Raw genomic sequence first — 14,026 nt, forward strand, 5'->3', positions numbered from 1 at the left:
CACAAGGAGATGATACATGTTTAAAAACTGGAGGATGAAATTACATATCATCATCATCGTCATCGTTTAACCCTTTAGTATTTAAACCGGCCATATCTGGCCAAAATATTTAATCTGTTTTATGTTCAAACTGACCAGATCCAGGCTCTCACACCTACCCTACAATGTTATTCTACATTAAGTAATTACACCATCAAGATCTTGAAGATATGAGATAATGCATGATTAATTCAAATCAATGGGAATCAATAAGCATTATGTTTGATAGAATAATCTGAACACTAAAGGGTTAATGTCCACTTTCCATGCTGGCACAGTTTGGACGCTTAGACAAGCTGGCAGGCTGCTCCAGGCTCCAATCTGATTTATATCTATATGTATTTATATGTATTTCTTTCGACCATTTCATTATGTTGAACCATTAATCCCTAAACATTTTTTTTATTCTCTCTCTGGTTTTTTGTTTTGTTTGCTTGTTTTTGCCTCTTAATCCTTTCCATCGAAGAGAGTAGGTTCAAAATGTCAAAGACTTTTCCATTCTTCCCGAGTGTTAACTTAATGAAAATGCAAACACTACTGATGGGCAGAAATATCTCCCCTGAGCATATTTAAAAATTCACTGCAGCCTGCATCCATTTTCTACATTGAGGCATAAATGGCACTTGCTAGATTTGAAGCTTAAAAGTATAAACTGAATTTCAAGAGCTGATAAATAACCCTAGTCAGCTTTGCATTAATGCCCATATGTATTAAGGCCAATCAATACACTTGGTGTAAATTTTACTTACACTTCAGATATACTGAACCTGCACTAAGTTCAAACTATATACCCTATCATGCCAGAACCGTTAGCGCGCCGGGCGAAATGCTTAGCAGTATTTCGTCTGTCGTTACGTGTTGAGTTCAAATTCCGCTGAGGACGACTTTGCCTTTCATCCTTTCGGGGTTGATAAATAAAGTACCAGTTTTGCACTGGGGTCGATGTAATCAACTTAATCCGTTTGTCTGTCCTTGTTTGTCCCCTCTGTGTTTAGCCCCTTGTGGGTAGTAAAGAAATATATATACCCTGTCATGCTATATATTTGATTGTGTGAATCACAGAATATACAAACAGTGATTGTCAACATCTAACCTTGTTATTAAGACTTTTCTAAAGACTCATCTGTAATTAATGATTGTATTAATTATGGTAAAAAGCAAACAAGACTATATACTAAATCATATGTTTATGAATTTGAGAATTCATTCTATTCACATCATCATTAAACAATATAAAAAGTTGTATAGCAAAATATACCTGAAAACTGAAGCCCCTCTTAAGATTTACACAGAAATTATTCCCCATTCAAGAGGCATTAATAGAATCCTGAGAATGGTGAAGTCTGTATTTCAATGAGTGAGTATTTATAAGAATGAAACACGTTAGGCATCACCTCCCATGCTGGTCAGATTCATTACAACATCATCATCACCATCATCATTTTAACAGCCACTTTCCTAAGCTTGCATGCATGAGAGGGAGTTCTTTGAGGCTGATTTTCAACAGCCAGATACCCTTTCCTTTTGTCAACCCTTACCTGTTCCCAGCTAAGGTAGATTTTCCTTATAACCAGAAACGTTTTTCACAGAATATTCAAAATTAATGACATGCATGAACAACAACCATGCAACATCATAACAACACTAACATACACACTCACACTCACGAGGGGCTTCTATCAGTTTCCATCTATGAAATCCATTCACAAGGCTTTTGTTCATTCAGGGTTACCATAGCAGACACTTGTCCAAGTTACCATGAAGTGGAACTGAACCCAAAACCATGTGGTTGGGAAGCAAACTTTCTACCACACCATCACACCCATGCCCTCAGCATAATTATTTTTAATTAGCATTTTTTTCGTTAATTTCCCACTATATTAAACATGTTAATATTAAGTTAATTACCTCTTAAATTCCTGTAATGCTTTCTCTATATAGATCCCCCAATTCTGTTAAAACTCTTTTATTACTCTTTTATTTGTTTCAGTCATTTGACTGGGGCCATACTGGAGCACTGCCTTTAGTCGAGAAAATCAACCCCAGGACTTATTCTTTGTAAGCCTAGTACTTATTCTATCGGTCCCTTTTGCCGAACCGCTAAGTTACAGGGCATAAACATACCACCATCGGTTGTGAAGCGATGTTGGGGGGACAAACACAGACACACAAACATATACACACACACACACATACATATATATATATATATATATATGCACACATATACGACGGGATTCTTTCAGTTTCCGTCTACCAAATCCACTCACAAAGCTTTGGTTGGCCCGAGGCTATAGTAGAAGACACTTGCCCAAGGTGTCATGCAGTGGGACTGAACCCAGAACCATGTGGTAGGTAAGCAAGCTACTTACCACATAGCCGCTCCTGCACCTAAGATTTTGATGAAAATGCAGTTAATTCAGTATAGAAAAATCATAAGAATATAACTTTTACTGAATGAATTGGATGAAATTTGATGATCTTTCCAATTTTTTTTTCAACATTTACAACTGGTTTTTCTAAGATTTTAAAAACAAGTGAAATATACAAAAAAAATCCTTACTCAACAAGGATGAGTTGACAACAGGAAGAATGTCTGGCAGTAAAATTCTTTGTCAAATAAATAAATCCTCATCCAACCCATGCTAACATGGAAAAACATATTGAAACGAACAATCTAACCAAGTACAAAATATGTTTAAAGCAAAATTTTGAGAAGACAAATTCTATTTTATGTTTGAAACTCTATTAGTGACGCTGACAAGGATTCCAGCTGATCCAATCAACAGAACAGCCTGCTCGTGAAATTAACATACATGGGGCCAAACACTCCACAAATGTACATGACCTTAACCCTTTAGCATTCAGATTACTCTGTCAAATGTAATCCATATTTATTCACATTCATCATCGTTTAACGTCTATTTTCCATGCTAGCATGGGCTGGATGGTTCAACTGGGGTCTGGGAAGCCAGGAGGCTGCACCAGGCCCAGTCCGATCTGGCAGTGTTTCTACGGCTGGATGCCCTTCCTAACACCAACCACTCTGAGAGTGTAGTGGGTGCTTTTCATGTGCCACCTGCACAGGTGCCAGATGAGGCTAGCAAACGGCCACGATCGGATGGTACTTTTTACATGCCACTGGCACAGAGGCCAGTCAGGGCAGCAATGGCAACGGCCACGTTCGGATGGTTCTCTTACGTGCCACTGGCACTGGTATCACAGCTACAATTTCCATTGATGTTGAAAGATTTCGATTTGAATTAATCATGTATGATCTCAAAGCTTCACAATTTTGATAAGTAAATGTTTTAGTTTCAGGATGGCATTGTAGGGTGAATGCGAGAGGCTGCATCTGGTTAGTCTGAACAAAAAAGAGGTAGAATATTTAGGCCAGATAAGGCCGGTTTGAATGCTAAAGAGTTAATGATGTTCTCATGGAGATTTAGCGTTGACATAATGTGACATTGCTGGCCCTTTGAAATACAGGTGCTACTCAATTTTGCCAGCTGAGTGGACTGGAGCAACATGAAATAAAATGTCTTGCTCAAGGACAAAACGTGTCACTGAGAATTGAACTCACGACCTTACAGTCTTGAACTGAATATCCTAACTACTTTACCACATGCCTTCACGTCACTCCATATATCAAATGTAAATAGGTTAATATTCTTTTGTAGCTCAGCCAGAAGATGATTAAGATTCAACAAGATTAAAAATGCCTTTATTTTTGTGTGTGCTAATTCCAAAACCTAAGTTATGTATCTGCACAAATCACCTTGCTCATTTTTTTTTTTTTACCTTTTTTCCTTTTATCCATATGTAAAAGAGGCATAAGTACAACCCAGCTCCTCACAGACACAGAAAACTTACATTAACAAATCAAAAAAATCCTTATCTTTCACTCTTCAACAATAAGAGATTGTCTCATACATGCAAGCAAACACAACGCACAGATTAGTTAGCGCCTGATTAATAATAATAATATTTGTGTCACCTTAAGAAGTTCAGAATTAGAAGATTATAAAGTCACAGGAGACAATAAGCTATTTCATAGCATTCACCTAAACAGCCTGTACTCATTGTTAGACAGGTCAAGCACATACTATATTTACTATGAAGACAGAACTACTTCTTGACTGAAAAGAAACACTTGCTTGCCATTCATTAAGATCAGGTTGTAGCATATGTTTCATTGAAGATAAAAACTAAATAGCAACAGTGTTTGAAACCTGATACTGCCTATGAAGCAATAATATAAATCTTTTATCTTTGTTTTAGACACATTCATATCATTATAATATTTTAAGTTTAAGGGTGTTTGGCCTCATGACCACAAAGTTAATGGTTTGTATCCCTAATCACCAGTACTAGAAGTGTTTATGGGTATGACTTAAATCATGCTAGATCAGTTAACCCTTTCGAGACACATGATGATTTGGTATGTGTGGCCAAAAAGACCAAAATGGTTTCCATGGTGAGATTGAAACTGATGGGTGCACGTAGAAAGCAAAGGATAAAAGGCCTAAAACTACTTTATTAGTATGTAAAACTATATATATTATACAGTTTTATATTATATCTACTGAAAGACAATCTCTGATTGGTTATTACACTTCAAAATGTTTGTTTCATTGGGCCAATGGATCGTCCTTAAAATCCTTTCGGCTAGTATCACTTGGACCAATTAATCGGCCCATATGTCCCAAGAAGGTTAAATGAATAAATACATATCAGATGAAGATGTAGATTACTTCTGCAATGTGTACACATTATAAGAGAATGGCCCCACTGACTTACAGTGAAAAGCCTTAAGTTTTAAAATCACTTCTCTGAAAGTCATTCATTACTGGATGCATCTAATAAATAACCAATTACTTACCTATTTGTTATCACATTTACTTTGGTAAATATATTCAATTAAAATTATTTGTGAAAATTGCCTCCCTACTTTCTGCCACCTATACTTCCCCCACTCTTTACCTGTATAAACTGTCATTCCTGTACCAAATTGATCACCTATCAAACATAACAAAATCAACTAGAAATATGTCAGAATGACTTCACAATTTTTCTTATTTTATTTTTCTTTGTTTTAGAATAAATATACCCATATCTTTGCGTAATGACTGAAAATGCTGGCAACAAAAAGGGTACCCAGCTTTAAAACACAGCATCAGAAAATCTGTCTAACCTATGTCAACATGGAAAAGCAGCAGCAGGTGGTGATGATGATGAGGAGGAGGAGGAGGGGAAGCTCCAGCAATTCTCTGATCCAACTTTGAAGAACAGAAATCTTTATGCAACCTGAAAATGTTGGAAATGTCTAACAACTATCAAAACAATTTGTTAGCAACAGATTAGTTTCATACAAAGGATGCCACAGTAACCATTTACTGCACATAACTGCATAGGAACCACTGAGGGAGCCTCTAATGTTTGCTTGACCTGTGAACATAGTAACCAAATCACCTTCAAAAACAACATCTTTTAGAGTCTAAAACAAAAAAACACTGGATAGAGTAGAGTGGAATGAGTTCGGTCACACATCTTGATCAGCGTTAAATAACAACAATAATACTGTATAGTTATTATACTTCCCCCATCTTCACATCATATTTTCTGTTTAGTTTTCCTTTTCTATCAACAAAACATGGCAACTTTAGGGAATTTGCTGGTTGGGTTATTTCTTACTTTAGCTTTTTTTATTTCAATTCAATTCAGTTCAGATAAATCTATTCATTCAACCTAGAGGGCCCCTACATTTTTTTTTCTTTCCATTCAAGACCCCCTGCTTGATTCCATGATTCTCATGCTGTACTTCCAATGCAGTGAGAATGAGGTCATTTGCATACAGAATCTTCCTGGGAAAGTATTTCTAAAATGGAAATATTTCAACATTGCCACAAAGACTTACTTGTTTAGATGAGAGAATATATATATTTTTCTTAATTTCTACCATCCTCTCCCATGCTTGTATGTGTGTGTGTAAAGATACATAATCTCATGTACAACAGGAAGTGCCCCTTAAACTTAAGACCTCCTTGTGAGAATTTAAAAGAACAAGCTTTTGATCTTTTTACTCATGTGTCAGCTTCCACTTGCTCTTCATTGCAGTGTAAGCAATAATGTTTAACAATTACTTTATCATACAACAAAATGGAACAATGACTATACTAAGGGCTACTGCTAACCATTGACTAATGGCTATGATACTAAGGGCTACTGCTAACCATTGACTAATGACTATGATACTAAGGTCTACTTCTAACCACCGACTCATCAGTCCGAACCTTAATAAATAATTTTTTTTATCTTATTTTCAAGGGAAGGCAGTGCTCATAAAACCATTGTAGGGTTTTCCAGACTGGTAAGACGAAAGGAAGGGAAGGTGCTTTTAAATCAGTAGCCTTGTTCAAATTCTTGCCACATTCAACAGAATGGGCTCTGCTACTGCTTATGGCACCCAAGGTGCAGGTAGAGGTTTTAAAACCAGGCAATGGATGAAGTTTACCACCCATCTAAAGAAAAAAGAATGTAGGGATGGTACATTAAGTACCTCAGTCTAATCAGATTCCTTACACAAGCTCCACTTTCCCTATCAAAGTGTATTTAGAAAGAAGGAGAACTTAGACAATGTAACAGCCATAAATATGGAAAGGATCGTGAAGGTCACATCTGATTGTAGCTTTGTTCAATCAGGGATGACCTGGAGTAGAATAAGCCAAGGAGTAAGCTCCTATGAGGTCATTTGACCTACAAGAAACAATACCACATTGTGGTTACTCAGGTTGCAAGAACAGATAAAACAATAATTTAACAAGAGACAGACACATGCTTCGTTTCAAGTCAGTGAAGAACTACTAAATAGTTATTTAATCTGCTAGAAATAGCAGACAAATCTCCTTCAAATTACACATCCTACTATCATAAAAGGATAGATACATGCTTCATTATGTAGTTGCATAACATGTTAGAAATAGTAGACAAATCTCCCTCAAACTGCATATCCTTCTGCCTTAAAATGTACTAAAAGAAGAGTTGGTTTTTAGTTGGAATGCTTTTAATCATAGGTCAATCCAATTAAGAGTAATGTAGGACTAAACCACTACTACAACAACAACAACAACAACAGCAGTACTCTTTGTGTTAATTGTTCTAATTAAAAAGCAAAATTTTTTCAATGAGATAACAAATAATGAATCATCTTAGACATGAGTAAATTAAGTGTTCTGCAATTATATCTTGATCACTTCTTACTAATTACTCTCATGTACAATAAGATGAATTTATTAACAATGGCTAAGGAGTGTGTGTGTGTGTGTGTGAATATAGTGTACATATCTGGGGTGTGTTGCATGTCATCGTTATCATTACTTAATGAGATTTTCTACAGCTGTTTGACTTTCCTGATCATCATCATCATCATCGTTTAACATCTGCTTTCCATGCTAGCATGGGTTGGACGATTTGACTGAGGGTTGGTGAACCAGATAGTTGCACCAGGCTCCAATCTTGATCTGGCAGAGTTTCTACAGCTGGATGCCCTTCCAAACACCAACCACTCCGAGAGTGTAGTGGGTGCTTTTACGTGCCACTGGCATGGGTGCCAGTCAGGTGGTACTGGCAACGACCTCGCTCAAATCTTTTTACACATACCACCGGCACAGGTGCCAGTAAGGCGATGCTGGTAAGGACCACGCTCAAATGGTGCCTTTTACGTGCCACAAATCTGGGTTTTGTCCCCGTTAACAAGGATGGCCGGATCTACCTCAATGCCATAGCAACCACCCTCGCACCATCATGCCCGGTTTGGGGTGTCCTCCTTTTTCAAACCAACCCTCCCAATCTCCTCTTACGCCTGTCCCCTCCACCTTTTCTTCAGTTTACCTTGCTTTCATGCTCCATTTTCCTCAAATGCAATCACCCACCCCCCTCAGAACATTCTTCATCCCTCCTCAACACATGCCCATATCACCTCACTCTATTCACCCTTGCCAACCATTCCACTGATTTCTCCGACCCCAACATTCCCATCAAATCCTCAGTAATCCTCTTATCAAACCAGCTTCACCCCATGAGGTATTTCCTCATGACTAGATATGTATTTCATGGAACACTAGAAACAAACAACATTGCTTAGTATGACCATTAATGCTTGTTTACAATCACCACTGGCATCAAGACAAGACCACACACACACATATATATATATTAATCGAAGCATAGCTGCACTAACAAAAGGGACCACCTCCTACAAACAGAGCAGGATTACAGGAACACAAAGAAAATGTGAGCTGTACAAGTCCAGAGCAAACTCCTTGCCTTCAGTGCAGCAGACCACCAGTGCCCAGCCTGAGGTAGAACATTCCAAGCATGCATCAGCCTGATTGACCACAGTTAGACACACTGTGACCCATCTTCACTTCCCATGTGATATCCTAGTCATCATCGACAATGACAGATGAACATTACGTACAGTATCATCTATCCATTACAGCCAATCTTACCAATAGGTATAGCACAAGGAGTACAATGGAGTGTTAGATAACAGTCCAATTATGAAACCCTGTTATCTAACATTCCCTTGAACACCTAGTGCAAAACTGAAGGATACATAATATTGTACATTCTATTGAAAAATATACAAGTGCATATTTTTTCTGACTTGTGGATTCTTAGACAGCAATATATATATATATATATAGGTGCCATGCTTGACTGCTAAATCCACAAGTTTTTTTTATTCTCTCTCTGTTGAAGAGCATAGGCTCGAAACATAAAAGACTTTTTCACTTTCCCACAAGACAAACTAATACACCTGCTTGTTGTTCATACATCTGTCTTTGTCTTTTTGTACTCCACCTGCCTTCGTCTTTTGCTTATTTTCGTAAAGTTTCCCTTTATATATGAAAGGGTAAAGACATCCTTCAGTCAAGAGTGACAATAGGATTGCACCTAGAAAGTTACCATCCGAGGCACAAGTTGGGCAAGTTTCCCCCCTCTAAATCACTGATGTTATCCAAGGGAAAGGCAAAGGCCAATACATCTTGGCACCAGTGACATCACAGCTCGTTTCTACAGCTGAGTGAACTGGAGGAATGTAAAATAGGGCGTCGTGCTCAAGAATGCAACACACAGTCCGGTGTGAGCCCAACACTAACCACTAAACCATGTGCCTTCACAAATATATATGTATATACATACATGATGGGCTTCTTTCAGTTTCCAGCTATCAAATCCACTCACAAGGCTTTAGTAGGCCAGGGACCACAATAGAAGGTACCATACAATGGAACTGAACCTAAGGCCACATGACTGGAAAGCAAGTTTCTTAACCACACAGCCACATTCTGTGTACATTTGTAAATGTATGCATGTGTGTGTGCAGGATGCAGTTTTGTGTAATTGCATGTACACATGTAGATTACACAGTTTTGGAGCATGTTTCATGTTGGTGTATTTACATTTTACTCAGCATTCTTCAGTGTCTACCTGAATGGTTCATTCAATGAATTGGTAAGCTGTTTCAAGGAAGACTTAAATCTTTATATATAAAAGTCAAGTTGTGTGTCTGTCTCCTACGATTTAGATTCCTAACTACTCTCACATTTTGCGGTGCAGTGTAACCAAAACCGGGTATCTTATAGTCATGATTCATATCGAGCCCTTCTGGGTAATAGTGTGCGTCTACGATGAGTCTACAATTTAAAAAAAAATTCACCATCATTTTTTTCCATTTTAATGCATTTTTTTCGCTATTAATAAGGGAAGTAACTCTCTAAAAATGTTTACGATGAGTCAACGATTTTTTTTTAAATTTACCATAATTTTTTTTTCATTTTTAATGCATTTTTTTGCTATTTTTTGGCTATAACTCTCTAAAAATGCTTTATAGTTATTTCCCTTACAAACCCGAGCAACGCCGGGCGATACTGCTAGTTGTATATAATGTAAGAGAGAGGGGAAAGGAGAGGGGGAAGATGAGATGGGGGAGAGGAGAGAGAGGGAGAAAGAAAGGATGGACAAAACCTGGAGATATAAATAAAGAGTTTAATACAAACAGAAGGGGACATAAAGTGAAGAGGAGGATAATAGAGAAAAGGGAAAAGAAAGTAAGGTGATGAAGAGATAGAAAGAAGAGAAAAGGAAAGAAAAAAGAGGGAGAAAAAGTTAAATGAGAAAAAAATTAAAATAAAAAGTAATGAAAGTAAAAGTTTCTTAAACATAGTAAAAAAAAAACCCAATGAAAGAAATCAAGAAATGTTGAGATTTTTGGAGCCAGTTTCATGACAAGTTTCCTGGTTACCAATGTCTACAGGAAAAAAAATACCTCCTAAACAAGAGAGTGGAGGGAGAGGGAGAGAATTAGTGTATGTGTATATGTGAAAGAGAAGGATTTAGTTTTTAAAAGAGTGCAAGCAAAGCTGATGTGTGGAAGAGAAGATTAGTAACATGCAACTGAATACACCAAGTTTCCTCTTTAAGTGCTTCAGGAAGGGAATGGTAAGGGCAGAGGAATGAGGTAAGAGTGCAGCGGAAATGGTAGAAAGAAATGAAAAATAGCAACTTTCTGTGTCTTGCGGTGCCTAGTAAGATGACTAACTAATTATAATTAACTCACCATAGTCTTCTTATGTGATTGAACATTTGTTTAAGCCTGAGATCATAAAAAATAACTTTCTACTAGTTTCGAACTGTGGTCATGCTGGGGCACCACCTTAAAGGATTTAGTTGAACACATCAACCCCAGTACTTACTTCTAATTCTGGTACTTATTCAAACTGGGGAAAGGGGTGTCAAACTGTTAAGTTACGGAGATGTAAACAAACCAATACCAATTGTCATGTGGTGGGTGAGGTGCATATACCCCAGAAGGATGATGAGTCAAATGGGGAGGCATTTGAACTGAAACAGTAAAAGAATAAACAGAACCAAATACTGCAATCCATATTGTGTGGTGCTCAACTGATTCTACCACCAGCCAATCCTTGAATTAATTTTATATTTACATAGGCGTAGGAGTGGCTGTGTGATAAGTAGCTTGCTTACCAACCACATGGTTCCGGGTTCATTCCCACTGCGTGGCACCTTGGGCAAGTGTCTTCTACTATAGCGTCGGGCCGACCGAAGCCTTGCGGGTGAATTTGGTAGATGGAAACTGAAAGAAGCTTGTCGTATATATGTATGTGTGTGTGTGTGTCTGTGTTTGTCGCCCCCGACATCGCTTGACAACTGATGCTGGTGTGTTTACGTCCCCGTAACTTAGCGGTTTGGCAAAAGAGACCAACAGAATAAGTACTAGGCTTACAAAGAATAAGTCCTGGGGTCAATTTGCTCGACTAAAAGGCAGTGCTCCAGCATGGCCACAGTCAAATGACTGAAACAAGTAAAAGAGTAAAAGAGACAATTAACAAAAGTATGGGAAATGTCTACAGGTTGTTGCTGAATGACATGTGTCTGGGATCCATCCATATCCATTACTCTGGATTGCTAAGAACATAAAATTAAGATGAAACGTTGATGTAAAAAGCACTCAGTCCACTCTGAGGGGTGGTTGGTGTTAGGAAGGGCATCCAACCATAAAAACTATGCCAGAACAGACACAAGTCTGGTGCAGTCTTTTACTTGGCCAGGTCCTGCCAAACCATCCAACCAGCATGGAAGGCAGATGTTAAACACTGATGATGATGATGATGATGATGATGATGATGGAAGCTTTTAATTTAGATCACATTGAAACAGGAAGTTTGAGCCACTGAACCAGGATTACTCTTGGACAGGTTAGTATCAAAAGGATTAATGACAAAATCTACCCAGCTGCAGGTGGCATACTTCATAGTCATAATTTGACAGCACTGTGGTAAGCTGGGTGATAGTTTTAAAGTACTGAGTTACATCAAATACATTGGCAGAAATGGCCACTATCCTATCCTGTCTATCTTACAGCTATTTCTCATTACAGAAACTGGAAATAATTCTCATACTTTCCCAACTAATCCTTGGTTAAATTTAGTTTTATTGCACTACATTTCATGACACTTTCAGTAAAATAATTTAAAGTTACTTCTCATTAACTTTTTGAAATAGAGAACTTTCTAAAATTAGTTCAGAATTCAAGACAATATAAGCATTGTAGCATGAGGCTAATTAATATTGATGACAAAACTTATTTCTAAATTTAATCAAACATTAAAATGTCAACTCTGGGCATCTGTTAACTTCTCTATAAAACTGAAACTAAGCTAATGAGCATGACATACTAAAAATAGTAACCAAATCTCTTTCAAATCATAGAGTCTGCCATATATGAATCCCTTAGGGACTCATATATGATTTTTTTTTCTGTCAAAATTTATGTTAATTTTTACATTCAATTCCTAACAATATTTAATTCTAAAAATATAGAGGGTCACAGTAGATAATGTAATTTTAGATACACAGTGCCAGAGAGAATTATAGGATTGCCAAAACTAGAATATCTTTGGTTATGGTCTGCACCACTGAGAGGAAGCTTCAAGCATCAAAATGATCAGCAGTGTACTCAGTACCATCCAGAATATTGCTGGTCTTCTCCCAACCATTTTTCTACTCTCCCTATCTGCTCCAAGTCGTATGTATCATAGATCACCTTTCCACCCTTTATTCACCCTTTATCCACCCTGCAACCCTACCAGATTACTCAGGCTGTCACCTGTTCTCTACCTTCCTTGCTTTTACGTTCATCCATTCAACCAGACCCCATCTCTAACCATCTTTCACTCTCCCACACACTCATGCAACTTCTGTTCTCCAGTCCCCAGTCACTTCTATTCACTTCATAACATGAGGGTCCACCTTGACCCCTGACACCTCATCACCAATTATCTCTTTCCAGATCCATTCTGGCCCCTCCCACCCTCTCTTCTACAAAGCAAGTAACCATGTGGCTCTTCCATAGAAAGAAGCCAGTTCTGGCTTCTTCTCATAATTTAATCCTCTCTTCTAAGATAAAGCTGTCTCCCTCTCCATTCTAAACCAACTTAGTCAAAGTGGGTCTTAGTCTTGCAAGCCACACAATGATCTCTCAAGTGCTGATGTCAAAACAAAGCACCCAGTATACTCTGTAAAGTGGTTGGCATTAGGAAGGGCATCCAGCTGTAGAAACCACACTAAAGCAATCACTGGAGCATGATAAAGTCCACAAACCTGTAAGATCCTATCGAAATGCACAATTCATACCAACCTAGAACATGGGTGTAAACAATGATGATGATGATGATGATATGCAATATATTCCACATAAATTTGAAGAAAAAAAATAACAAAATCTCTCCAATATTTAAACGGTATTTCAACTATTTGATCCTATGTTTTATAAAAAGGTATGAGTGTCATAACAATTAAGAAACAATGGCAGTTTTAAAATAGCAAAATCCTCTTTGTACAGGGGATACCTAGATTACATACAACTTGAATAAAGCCTATAATTATCTTACAGCTCTGCTTTATTTACATTTTTACAAACAAGCTAATTTGGTCAAACATAGCAAGCAGTAGCAGTTACTATGTAACAAGCTGACCAAGACAAGTTGCTAAATACTAAGCTTCTGCACCAGTTTACTTCCTCAACTAAAGAATATATATATATATATACATATATATATATATATATATATATATATATATATATATATATATATCTGTTATCTTTCATTAGACTGCAGGCATGTTGGGGTACTGCCTCGAAGAGTTTTTAGTCAAATGATTTTGCTTTAAGCCTGGTATTTATTCTATTGGTCTCTGAAATACCACTGAGTTATGGAGATGTAAATAAACCAACACTAGTTGTCAAGTGGTAGTGGGGTACTAACACAAGCACAAAGACATACATACATAGATATGTATATATCTGTGTGTGTGTATTTATATGTGTGTGTGTATATATACAAGAGGGTTTTTTCAGTTTTCAACTATGAAATCCACTGACAAGGCTTTGATCAGCCCA

General features: G+C 37.4%; 1 protein-coding gene across 1 annotated transcript in view; it reads right to left on the reverse strand.

Moving 5' to 3' along the window:
- The window catches only part of LOC115212053 (laminin subunit gamma-1), a 214,419-nt gene that overhangs the window by 182,960 nt on the left and 17,433 nt on the right, over window positions 1–14,026 (reverse strand). The window lies entirely within an intron of this gene.

Source organism: Octopus sinensis, linkage group LG1 (genome assembly GCF_006345805.1).
Source record: "Octopus sinensis linkage group LG1, ASM634580v1, whole genome shotgun sequence".
In the NCBI taxonomy this organism is placed as follows: Eukaryota; Metazoa; Mollusca; class Cephalopoda; order Octopoda; family Octopodidae; genus Octopus; species Octopus sinensis.